Source organism: Momordica charantia (assembly GCF_013281855.1).
Source record: "Momordica charantia cultivar OHB3-1 chromosome 1 unlocalized genomic scaffold, Mcharantia_2.0 BLBB01000001.1, whole genome shotgun sequence".
NCBI lineage: Eukaryota > Viridiplantae > Streptophyta > Magnoliopsida > Cucurbitales > Cucurbitaceae > Momordica > Momordica charantia.
The window spans coordinates 5,530,712-5,544,112 of record NW_028275157.1 but is presented as its reverse complement, the minus strand read 5'-3'; positions in this window follow the sequence as shown (position 1 = coordinate 5,544,112).

Here is a 13,401-nt window from a genome sequence, read left to right as displayed (position 1 = left end):
GCGGAAATTTTTCAAGCAACACATTTGCCTCGAGGATTTCACACATTTTCATGCCCTCGGATAAAATGTTAGCTACCAAATTCTGGTACTCGTGAACTTGATCCATAATTTATTTGCCATCCGCCATTTGAAACTGCAGCATCATCTCCACCATATATTGACTCTAAATTGTCCCAAATAATCTTTGTAGATTTTTGAGCAATGAAAAGATCAAATAACGAGTCATTCATATGGTTGAGGAGATGCCCGCGGACAGTCTTGTTATCCTTCTCAAATTTATCGGCAGCGGTAACGGCGGCGGTAGCAGCGGTGGTGGAAGTGGCTCTGGTGACAGCTCTGGCTACATTTTCGGTGACTCTGGCGACATTTCCGACAACAGCTTCGGCAGCATTTCTGGCGATAGCTTCGGCAAAATTTCCGACGGCGGTGGCAGAGGTGGTCAGGACGTAGTCTACCTCCAATTGCTCGAAGAAGATGAGCAGCTTTTGAGACCAGCGGTGTTAATTTGATCCATCCAATGATTCGAGTTTGGACAGGGAAGTACCTTGACGGATCTTACCGAAGTCATAGAAATTTTGCTTTCAAATTGTTGGAGCAATATGAGGAAGAAGACGTTGTTGTGTTGTGGAACCCACTTCCTTGAAAGCAAAATTCGGCACGACCACAGTGCTAAATCGTTAATTGTCAGTTGCTTCCCAAGGTTAACACAACACCTGAATTTTGGCATGCACTCGCCGAAAAATGGATTGGAATCAACTCAGAACAAACTTGAAAATAGAAAGTGGAAAGGGAATTGAGAGAGAATTAGAAAGAGAAAAGAATGTTATCTAGAATTGTGTGTTGTAAATGAGAAGATGGAAGGTATATATAGGGTTGGATGGAAATCAATTTTCCTCATTTTATAATTTAAAACAATAAAAGGTAAAATACTCATGACGTTAAAGTGACTGGCTCATGACGTTTTTGCAAATGGGATGTAAATGAAATGCTAGCGTGGTTATACCGATAATTTAATTCATATTGCTCTGGTTGTGAGCTGTTGGATGTATTTTGTTTATTACGTGGAACAGCATGCTTGTAAACGGTGTAGTGATTTAGAATGTGGGAGTTTTACTTGTAGGTGGCCATGGAAGGGTTAGTGAATTGGTGAAAGGTGAAGGGTAAAGGGACGGGTTGATAGTCCGTTAACCACAGGTGTTCTGACCTGAAAAATGCATATAAATCGCTTGGAGGTTCAAAGCCCTGAGTAGTGGCCTTGGGAATAAATGACAAGGCCGAACGTCAAATCTCTGTAAACGTGTATTGGGGTCTTGGGGATAAATGTCAAGGACCAATACGCTGGGAAGTCATCGGTACCTTGGGAATAAACGGCAGGGACCGGTGCACAGTTCAGGCATTGGGAATAAATGACAAGGCCGAACGTCAAGTTTCTGTAGAGGAGTATTGAGGCCTTGGGGATAAATATCAAGGGTCAATGCGACTCGTGGAGTTAGGCTTGAGGGATAAAAGTAGAGTGGTGTTTGCGAAGTAGTGGTGCTTGGCCTTGGGAATAAATGGCAAGGTCGGTACGGTGACTTGGGAATAAATGTCAAGAGCCGTCATACCTCGAGAAGTTAAGCGGGGAGTAACACAGGGGGGTGTAGAGGAAGGTTTAGTACCATGAGACAAGGGCTAGTGAATCATGGGTTGTGGTCTTGGTAGTTCCGACGCATGGTTGTTGTATGTAAATGTCTAGTTATTGTTTGCTATCTCTCATTGCTTATTTGATTGCCTTGCTATCGTTTTATTCTTTATGCCGTGACTGTGAGCATGATTTTTGTGTTAGTTAGGAAGTGCTACTTACGGAGTACCTTATGTACTCACCCCCCCTTTTTACCCTTATATGTTTTCAGGTGTGAACAGGGCCGACCGCGGTGATGACGTGGAGAGGGCTTGACCGAGGAAGGATCACTAGCTTAGTTAGTGAGGATAGAGGGAAGGGTCGTTGGGTACGAGTAGCATTGAGATTTATGTTATTGCTAGGTGTGAACCGCGGAGGAAATTTTGTATTCTTTAGAACCACTTTATTTGTTATGGATGTTGCTGGTAAACGCGTCACTGTCGTCGTTGGAGTTTAGGTGTACGGTTGTTTTATTTATTTATGAATTTTTGCCACTAAGGCGGATATGAGATGTTTCTGTTTTTTTTAATTGCCTACGGAGGGCGAAGTCCTGACAGTATGTGACATTTGTAATTCTGACAGAATGTATGGGAGTCAAAGTTTTATTTCGTTTAAATTATTTTCCCAGGGAGTTGCTTATCGCGTGTTTAGAGTTAAAGCTAGCCAAGTGAATTATTTAGCGTTGACTAGGATGATATATAAAATCCTGGGGCGTTACAGAAAGAGATGTGGTGATCGCAAGGCCATCATGAAAAACTTCTCGCACCCATTCCCTCCATTACCTAAATTCCCTGAAAAGCAGATTGTTGAAGAAGAAGATGAAATTGCAGCATCTTAACCTACGGGCACCTCTAGTGGTGAAGAAGAAGGCTAAAAAGGGGAGTTGGTTTCCCCTACTTCAAGAATTTTAAATTTATGTATTTTAGATTTCTTTCCTTTATTTCAATTCAATTTACATTATGCATGCTTTAGTTAGTCTTAGGTTTCAACCATACTGTTGAGTTTTCAATTTATAGGTCAGCTACAATGCCTTTTCCTGCTTTAGCAAAGTTGAATCAATTGAAAATGAAAAAAGGTTTGTTGAAAATGAATGGCCAAGTGTAGAATGGTCTGATTGTGCATGCTGATCTCGTTTAGCTTTTGAATCCGATGACTAGTCTGTGGAAATCTATTGGATATCTGCTTTTGCTTTAGTTTGAAAGGAAATATACAATTCTTGCTCTTTTTCTAAGGTGTCTTAAAGTAGCATAGGATAGCTTCATTTTGCAAATATCCCTTGGCTGACCTAAAAATTTAGCCTTATCAGAATTTCAAAGGTTGAATATCCCTTTTCACATACTGCGAGTAAGCTAATGACCTTTGAAAAATCTACACTAACTTCACTCCTTTATAACCAACTGAGATAGGAAGTATCCCATAGATCATTTCCACCTATCCTATCTTCATTATAAGTTTGGGGGAGCCTTGTCCTTATTTTCCTTATAACCTTTAATTAAGCATTGAAGACAATGCTTCAAGTTTGGGGGTGAGAGATTTGCATTTTAATTTCATCATTTATTACTGTAATCCCCGTTGTCATTGTAGCTCTTTTGCACTCGTTTGTAAAGCTATGAAAAATTTTTGGCCCTGTAATTCAACTAAAAAAAACATTTCAAAGAGTTGCAGGGTCCGGAATGGCTAGTAGCCCATAGCTATCTAGAAGGGCAGTAGTGAGCTAGCAGTTAAAGGAAAGGAAGTTTGGGGAATTTTTCAAAGGCTGCCAAGGGTGACGGTGGAATGAAGTAGTCGGATATGAATAATTCACCTTAATCTTAGTCCAAGAGTTGTTTGATTCCTTTTTTATTTGATGATTGAGTAAGTTGAGAAACTTTAAACCACAATAATGGATCTTAGGCAATTGGTGAAGTTGTTAGCATGCGTGATTTGTCTATTCTAGATTGTAGGGGTAGAATTAGCATTGCTTGGGGACACGCAATAGTTCAAGTTTGGGGGTGCGATAACTCTTCAAAAGAGAGTTATTTGTGAGTAAATTTCATATAAATTAGCTAGGGATAGCATCACTAACACCCAATCTACACTGATTTTGTGCAAAGAAAGTTATGAATTCAATATCCTTCTTATTTTTGCCGACAATGTTGAAAGGTAGAAAAAACGGCCTAATTTTGGGTGTTTTGTTGTACCATTATTGATGCTACAACATCGAAATCAAAAAGAAGCATAAAATGACAAAGCTGACAGTGATAGGACTAAACCCTGGGAGTTACCATATTAACTTGGAGATTCACCTGAAAGTGAGAGCTGATGGCCCACTTTATCGGTTTTGTTGCCGTAAAAACCATGGGGTATAAATACTTTCATTTAAGGTTGCTTCCACACATTCCCAACTCATCACTTCACTCTCACTTCAAGAAAGTTCTCAAGGTTTTCGAAGAAGACAAAGGAAGAGGGGGATTCGCTGAAGCTTCTGAAGGTAGAGGACTCACTCGAAGCTGACCTTATTCAGCTCCTCCTTCTTCTCTTTTCCAACTTATTCAGTATTGAACCTCTTTCCATTGTTTTTCTGAGTTTTCTTTATGACCGTGTGTAGTTAAGCATTTATTGTAAGGGGGAGATGTTGTGAACTTCTTTATTGGGCTATAAACTGTGTTTCTGTGATTGATGATGAAATATATTGAGTTGAAGTTGCTTTTATTGCTCATTTTCAATATGCTTGATCAACATATCGAGATATCTCTTTATTAACTCTTGGAAAATTGTAATAGAGAGTGTATGACTTCAACTCATGCTAGATCTACTTGAGTTTAGAGTTTGGGTACTTAGTAATAAGGCTCAACTAGTAAGGCAATAAACTGTACTGATGTACTATCAAGTTTGTCTTTAAACATGAATAGCAGAAAATCTCAGAAGTCTGAGAGGATTCCATGTCTGTTTGGTTAGTATATTATCATTATCAATGTTGTAGCAGCGTGCATGCAAGCCCATAAAAAGTCACATGAACTCTTCCTCCTTAGCCTTTCAAACATCGGTAGTTAATCTCTTATTTGCACACTTTCCTTTAAGTGATTTGGTTTTGATTGGTTATGACTTGTTTTTGCTCAGCAAATCAGTTACGTACTATTCGTTAGATTCCATAGTCTTTCTTATCCAACCAAATAATTTTTTATTTTGTTTTGTTTTCTTAAATAATCATTGAAGTGTTTAGTGTCAGTCCTTGTGGGTTCAACCTTTCATTACTTGCTACAACAATTTTGTATACTTGTACAAGGGAACATAAACCTTACAACATGGCATGTGGCAGTGCATGATATTGACAAGTATTTAATGACTATTTTTTAATATATGAATAGTCGGTTGGTTTCAGTCGGGTATCCTCTTTCTCATTCTCCGCCGACCAACTAGTAGGTTTTGCAAAGTGCAAAACCGACACCGACCATACCATGGCTAAAGTCGATCGATCAACGTCGATTTGATCGGTTATGGTCGGTCGGGGCAATTTTTCAATGATGAATGTACACCCTTAATTGTAGGTCCTACATTAAAATAATCATTGTTAGCATAATTGTCTCCGAAGGTTCTTACCAATTAGTCTGGGGAGTATTCAGATGCTTCTCTTGGGCCTATAAGCCTCATTCGTTGTCGCACTCTTTGTGGTCTATCCAATCCTTGAACACGAATGTTCAACATTTGTAACGATTCAATAATGTCTTCAAGCCTTTGAGCACGAACAGAGAAAAGCGTAAAAAGCACGTGTATAACCAACCATTGCATGTCGTAGAAGGGTTATGCAAACCTTGCTGAGGAATTGGTACGTTATATTATTTATTATAACATTTTAAGCAATACTTATTAACTAAATTTAACTATGTGTGTAGAAAATTGATGCATCAGATAAGAGACCATCAGATCGTTGCATCTTATGGAAGAAGGCTCGAACGAATCGCGAGGGGAACATTGTACATGGACCGACACAGAAAGTCGTAGAGCGCATAGTAAGTGTTATATTAATGTTTAAGCACGATTAATAATTGTTTGAACTTATATTTGTTGTTACAAGGATGATCTCATGATAACGCAGGACTTGGAAGAAGAGAATGTGGACAAAGATGGGGATTTGTTATCCATCGCACTGGGCAGTCGGGATCGGCCCGGACTTGTTAGAGCAGTAGGTCGAGGTATAACAAAAACCCAGTACTTCCATAATCCAACCAAATACTCAGCGGCCCCAGTAGGAGAGAAAAAGGTGGACATCGAAGAGTATGATTGAATGGCAGCTCTTGTGAAAGAACTTCAAGCGAAACTAAAGAAGCATGAAAAAAGTTCCTCAAAATCAAAACATGGCACGCCAGTTAAGAAGACTCCTAAAAAATCTCCTAAACCAAAGCTTACCACACCATCTAAAAACGCTCCAAAGAAATCTCCTTGGTCGAAGCATACCACACCATCTAAAATCACTCCAAAGAAATCTCCTCAGTCAAAGCGTACCACACCATCTAAAAACGCTTCAAAAAAATCTCCTCAATCAAAGCGTGGTACTTTATCGAAGCATGAGCGAGATGAAAAGGTTTTAAAAAAAGAGAATATAGATGAGGTAAATGTTTATGTTTACCAAGTTTTCTTATAAGAAATGTAATGAACGTAGTTACCAATACTTAACTGATGTTACTTTATGTGTTCACTTGAAGATATTGGACAAGGAAGAAACTTTGGAGTTCAAGGTAAGTGTTCACCAACTTTTCAATTTAAGAAAACAAGAAATATAACGTCGTTAACTGCTTATAAATATTGTTTTCGATACATGAGGGAACTCATTGTCATTTGGCACTTGGGTCCATCGATAATGTTGTCGCTGCGGGCACTATATTCGAATCTGGGAGGAATGATGGAAACGTGAAAGTGTCCATAGACGTGATGGTTGATGACGACTCTCGACTTCCAATTCCGATACATGGAGGAAATGATATTCTCTCGCAAGAAATATGTTCACATATATTATGGCCACAATGTCTAGTCATATCTGATAAAGAGAAGGTAACATCTCGTAGTTGATTGTAAAAATTCATTAGTTCATCGTTAACAACCATATTATCTTGAATTGAAGGAAATAAAACATTCGAGGGAGCTGTTTAGTTTGGCAACTGGAAAATCTCCAACACAACCTGCGCCTGTTAGTCTAACATGTTTAACTCATGAGATAAACTACCTTGGCAGGGCAATTCAAATGATTATATCGAATGATGTGTTCGATCATGAACATAAGTTGTTTATCATGGTGGAGGATGTACAGAAGTTGTTTCATATGGAATCGACAACTACTCCGTGCATTGATGCCTACACAACGTAAGCTAATTGCTTTCAAGTTGATTTTCTATTGGTTGTAGAGTACGTTATGATGATCAATATATTGATTTATTAAATACTGAACTTTCAACGCCTTTGTGTAGGTTCTTACGTAGATCGTTGGGCAATGAAAATGAATCAAGTCCATACAAGTTTCTAGATGCTGGGGCCACTTCCATAACTAATCTGTCTAAAGAAGACCGCGTGCAAGTATTGACTAAAAGACTCTCAGAATTGGAGTTGAACCAACTGCTGATGTTTTCATATCATTTAGGGTAAGTTTTCGTATTGGCCATAGATAAATATTTCGTACGTGCCAATAAGTAATTATTAACTTGAATTTGTAGAGATCATTGGACGTTGATAGTGATGTCTCCCACAAAGAATATGACATTTTTTCTTAACTCGATGAAAAATCGCCTGACAGACGATATTCTTAGTGTCATCATCATGTAAATGTACTGCATGCCTCCTCATGTAGTATTGAATATTTCTTATTATATATAATGATGAAATATCATATATGAGTCACTTGGTGTAAGGCTGTAATAAATATACAGAAAAAACCATTTGCTCTGAAGCGTGTACCGGTAAAGCGTTTTTCGAGTTCAACTATTTGTCTGGATTTATATGTAACTTTTTCATTATGTTGTATTATTTATATGTTATATTCACAGTGCCCAAAACAACTGAATGTAGTATAATGTGGATACTATGTCATGCGGTTCATGCGTGACATAGTCTTCGCTCGTAACACAACAATCCCAGAATGCGTACGTATATAGCATAGTGTGAATGTTTGAAATAATATATATTCTCACATTGCATTGCTTTGACTTTGATATAAATATGTGTAGATGAAAGGGGCACTGCAGTGTTACACACAGGAGCACTTGGATGTGATTAGGAGGGAGTTGGCAAAGTTCATACTCTCGCACATATACTTTTCGTAGTATATGTACTATCTTGTTTTGTGGCTTCCCCGTTCAAGTAACTCATTGTCGTTTTGTTGGCCGCCGCATGTTGGAGATTGAAAATTTTTGTTGAGTGAAAGATTTGATCGAATACTTTTGAGTAATACCCTTGGCATGAACCACATATACTATAACGGTATATTGAAGTATGGTTCTTGGTCACTGTTAACGCCTCATGTTACTGATTATATTCTTGAGCTGAAACATATCATATGATCTTGAGAAGCATGTTGGTCATAGTAGAATTATTTGTTGTGTCATTTACCATCCCATAAAATTAGTTAGGCATTATGTTTTCATGTCTTCTCAAGGAATGGAGAATGTATATATATAGTTTCGTTTCATTTTGGTGTGAAGAAAGAAAATAAAATACATGGGTACTACATTGGAGGATATCAAAATTATTGCTAAAGCAATAAATTGCATTAAATTGAATGAGGGAAAAGGATGTACATATATATAGTGTAAATGACAGAGGGTGATCATTCCCTTAATTTTATTATTGGGAGGGGAGGAAGCACTTAGTTTTCATTTATTCTATCCCTTCCTCAGTTTTAGTTTCTATTTTCTATCGTTCTTTGCAAGTTAGCACTTTGGCAATAGTGGAGTGTGTTCAAACTTTTTTGTCTTTCATATTCTTTCCTTTCATTACTTTTACTAATTGTGAAAGCTTGTTCTTGCAGTGAGAAATGTGTTAGATAATGTTTTCGTTTCGATTATGTTTGTTAAAGCTATGTTATTTAGATTGGTGTGTTCATATCTTGTTTCTGGTTGTCTTTCTCTCCCGTTCTGACTACTTCTGTGGTCTCTTTTGTGAATATCATGCATTGATTTTAGGCTTCACATGCTTATGTAAGATTGTGCAAGTAGCCAATTAAGACTTAGTGTTTATATGTGTCATGCATATAGTATAATGTGTCGTTGGAGAATTGTGTGGTTTAAAGTTTAGTTGGATAATTGTGTGGCTATCCTGCAGCAAAGATAGCCAATTAAGACTTATTGTTTATATTTGTGTCATGCATATAGTTAAAAGTCTAGTTGGATAATTTTTTGTCTATCCTGCAGAAAGATAGCCAATTAAGGTTTAGATAAGTAAATTGTTTTTGTTTGTTAGTGTTCAACATCAGTGTTGTTCCTAAATCAGTTTTATTTGGGTAAAGTCTTTAGTATTTTGATAATTTCAAAAACTATTTGATATTGTCTTTTTACGTATTTGTTTTTTTGAAAGAAGGGTTTTGTGTGAGTGATTTTAAGGAAAGAAAAAGATCTTAGTTGCGTATTGTGATTGTTAGCTCTCTGGCACTACATAAAGGCTATGAAAGTATGTTGATTCCAAAGGTCTGAAATATAATTTTCTTTTCTACTATGTTAACCTTTACAATGAGTAGAAAGAAGAAGTAAACTCAGTGTGTGTATTACATTTGCCGAAGTTAGATTCATGTTTTCTTAATTGTTTGTTTTGAATATGTTGTTCAGCATGTGGGAGCGAGAGTTGAAGGAAGCAGGGTCGAGCGTTTTTGTAATATATTAGCTACATTTTGTAGTTTGACCTTTCACGTTTACACGGTATAAACTCTAACAACATATAATAGTAATATGTTAGCTACATTTGTTGTATTTTGACCTTTTGCATATACTATTGTGAAATATTTGAGGTTTTTGTCCATTGCTTAGGTCTTCCGAGAAGAGCCTGGAGAACCATGGTGGGTACCTACTTCGAATATTTAAAAGATGACTATTGGGCCATTTTTCCAACGTATAGTTTGTTTATGTACAGGGTTGATGGACATGAAAAACCTTCGTTGATGTATATATAACTTCCTATATGTATACACTTTATATTTGTAGGTGGGTTGGTGTACTAATGGATATATATGTTTTTGTATGTAAAATACGTCACAATAGACAGGTACAAGTACAACTATGGAAAGCGATTTTTAAAAACATTTCAAAACAAGTTTATATGAAAAGTTACATTTATAAATATCAACAAAATAAGTTTCGTGACAAAAAAAACATTTAAAACCGTTTCTTGACAATTAAATGTTGACATTATTAAGTATATCATGATAGTTTTAAATTGTCGTTGTAAACCTTTACGTGACATATATCGAATGTCATGATTCAATGTTGCATGACATTTTTAGGTTGTCATTATACAATTTTTTGTGATAGTTAAAATTGGCAATATTGACTATTAAAACTATCACTACAAAAGTTTTCATGACAGTTATAAATAATTGTTAAAAAAAATTTATGTCAATATTTAACTATCGTTAAATACTAGTTCATGACAATTTATAAACTGTCGTCTTTAGGTATTTATTGACAGGATGACAAAAATATTGATTGTTTTAGTGACACTTATAAGTTGTAATTAAATGACTTTCCGTGACATTTATTAATTATGATGGAAAATCTATTCATGACAAATTATAATTGTAGTTGAAAATGCATTGATGACAATTTTTCAAATTTGTCATCTTCTCCTCTTTCTTGATGCCTTAATAGATGACAATTAGATAATTGTCATGAATTATGTTAATGACAGAATTTAACTGTCATTGAAGGTCAACTTTCTACTAGTGTATTCTTTCTACTGTTTGCTTCTCTAAACAATTTTTGTAATTATGAACTAAAAAACGTCTAAACATAACATGATAACATCGAGTTTTGCATGTAAATAATATTTACATTGAAATAAAGGGTTGCAAAGTGTTTGTATACAAGACGAGAGTCCTGGAGTAGAAAGAGAAGTACAAAACTATTAATTCTAAATACAACTTATGGGAGAAAATATATGTGTATGTATTGACTTTTAACTTAAAATTAGATAAAAGAAAAAAAAATAATTAGTCCCTGATCAAAGCATAAAAATATTTCAAAATTATTAATATTAAAACAATAAACCATCTAATTTATAAAAGATAAAAATAGATTTTAAATACAATTCATGGGAGGAGGAACACTGTCATTGGTGTCATGGAACCAGCATTAAGTGGTACAAGACTTTATTAATTGTGAGTCTATTCTTCTTCTTCTTTTTTGGGTTTTATTTTTATACTTTTTTTATTATGTCTTTTCCTCTCCCCAACCCTTCATTTTCTCCTCCAACGTTTCTTTTTCTCTGCTCTCTTGCTTCCAAATCCTTTTCCTTTTGTAAAATATAATGATTTTGTTTTAATCTTTGTTTATATCTAACAGAATTCTTACTAGTTCTCGAGTATAGAGAAACAATATGAATACTTCAATTCAAACATTAACAAATCAATTAATAAGCCACAACATCCTGAAAAGAAAAATTTTGCTTCAATTTTTTGTGCATGAATTGAAGTAGAATTTTTTGTTAAATGCAACATTAATTTGATAATATCATTGTTAGAGACTAGAGTAACAAATAATATATAATACTTAATAATTTTCAACACATTTCAATATTTTTAACATTCTCAGGGTAATAAAGACGTAGTCTTATATGCACGGTTGGAAAATTAAAGAAATCCTAATTTATGATTGTTCTAAAAATAAAAGCCATAAAATTTCATAACAATCAAGACCAACAGTACTAGAATTTTGGGTTTTTGTGACGCTCATGGACAGTAAAATACTGTTGAAGATTATTAGAAAACATCACGAAAGGTAAAAAACGCATTTTTGGAGGTAAAAAATGGATTTTTTGATTTTTTACCTTTCATGACGTTTTTTAACCATCACGAAATGGTCGGCAAAAAGTTGGTTTTTCGTGACGTTTAAAAAATGTCATGAGAAGTTGAGGTGCGTTTTTTGTGGGAAATGACGGCGTATTCCGAATTTTTTACTTTTCGTGACGTTTCTCTAACCGTCACGAAATGGTCGGCAAAAAGTTGGTTTTTCGTGATGTTTAAAAACGTCACGAAAGGTTGAGGTGCGTTTTTAGCGGGAAATGACGGAGTTTCCCGAATTTTTGACTTTTCGTGATGTTTCTCTAACCGTCACGAAATGTCGAAAGTAAATATGTTTTCCTTACATTTAATAAACGTCACGAAATGTGTTGACCATTTTTGGTGCAAAAGGACTTCGGATTGCCATAGTTACATATGCGGGATTTTTGGTACTTTATAATGATTTTTTAATGTCATGAAAAGTCATAAAATTTTCATGAATCTTAAAAATGTCATGTAAGGTTTCACACACTTGTTTCCCATTTTTGAAATACTCAATTTATTTATTTAGATATTTATGTTTATGGATTTTGTGAGTTTTTCATGTATTATTTGGTTATTTTGAGTTATTTTGGTTTGTTTAGCTTCAAATTAGTCTGTCCTTATGTCTGTCCCACCTTTAATGTCATATGTTTTCAAAATCAGTCTCTTGTTTACTTATCTGGAACTAGAATGATAATGAATCAGAATGAAAATCAATCGCAATGAAATCATATGACTATGTGAATGTTATTTTCTGATGTTAACATTGTTATTTGAAATTGAAATTGAAATCGAAATCAGAAACCAAATTGTTTACTTTTATCTGAAATCGAAATCAGACATAAGATATTACTAGATAAGCTAATTTTTTTTTAATACAGAATAAGCTAATATATTGATAATTAATTTACAACTATATTATATTATTTAAAATAGTTTTTTTAGTACTTGCTTAAAATAGTTTTAGTTCTACTTTATATCATTTTATTTAATATCAATCAATTTTATTTTTATATTGAAGTTTTAAAAAATCTTTACACTTTATTTGATATTATTATTCATTATTTATTTACAGTAAATTTTCTTTTACTAATTTAATTTAAAATTAAATATTTTTTTGAAATGCAAAATTAAATAATTAAAAACATAAAAATGGATTGTAATGTTTTATAAATTAAATTTGTTAGATTTAGATATACCATGACAAAAGAAAATATTGATGGGTCTTCTCGTTAGCAAAGTTTATTTTTAATAAAAAAATCATTTTGTTTCTTTTAATTACCACAATCCACCCCTCCACCTAGAAACCCCTATTTTCTTCCTTTTTGCCCCGTCTCTCATACCATCCAGCCGTCTCCCCCTTTCTCTCTATCTCAATCTTCTTCTCCTCTTCTTCATACTATTCTCTCTAACAAATCACCAACACTACTATCACACTCTCTCTCACTTTCTCTTACATCCCTTACCCTCCTAAAATCTCGCTCCACTCCGGCAGGCGAACATCTAACCGTGGCCAGAAGATCGCGTGGCGGCACAACCCAACGAACTTGGCACAAAACTCGTCTCCTGTAGATCTAATTGTCCAGACGAACGGCGACGATAGACCCGATAGAGCGCAAAACCCACGACGGAAAGACCCAGCCACAGCGTTCCTCCCTACGATTGTTTGACGCAATAGTGGCGAACAGTGGTGGCACGAGCTCTTCCGATGATTGTTCAGCGTGCAGGTGCGAGTAGATCTGACACA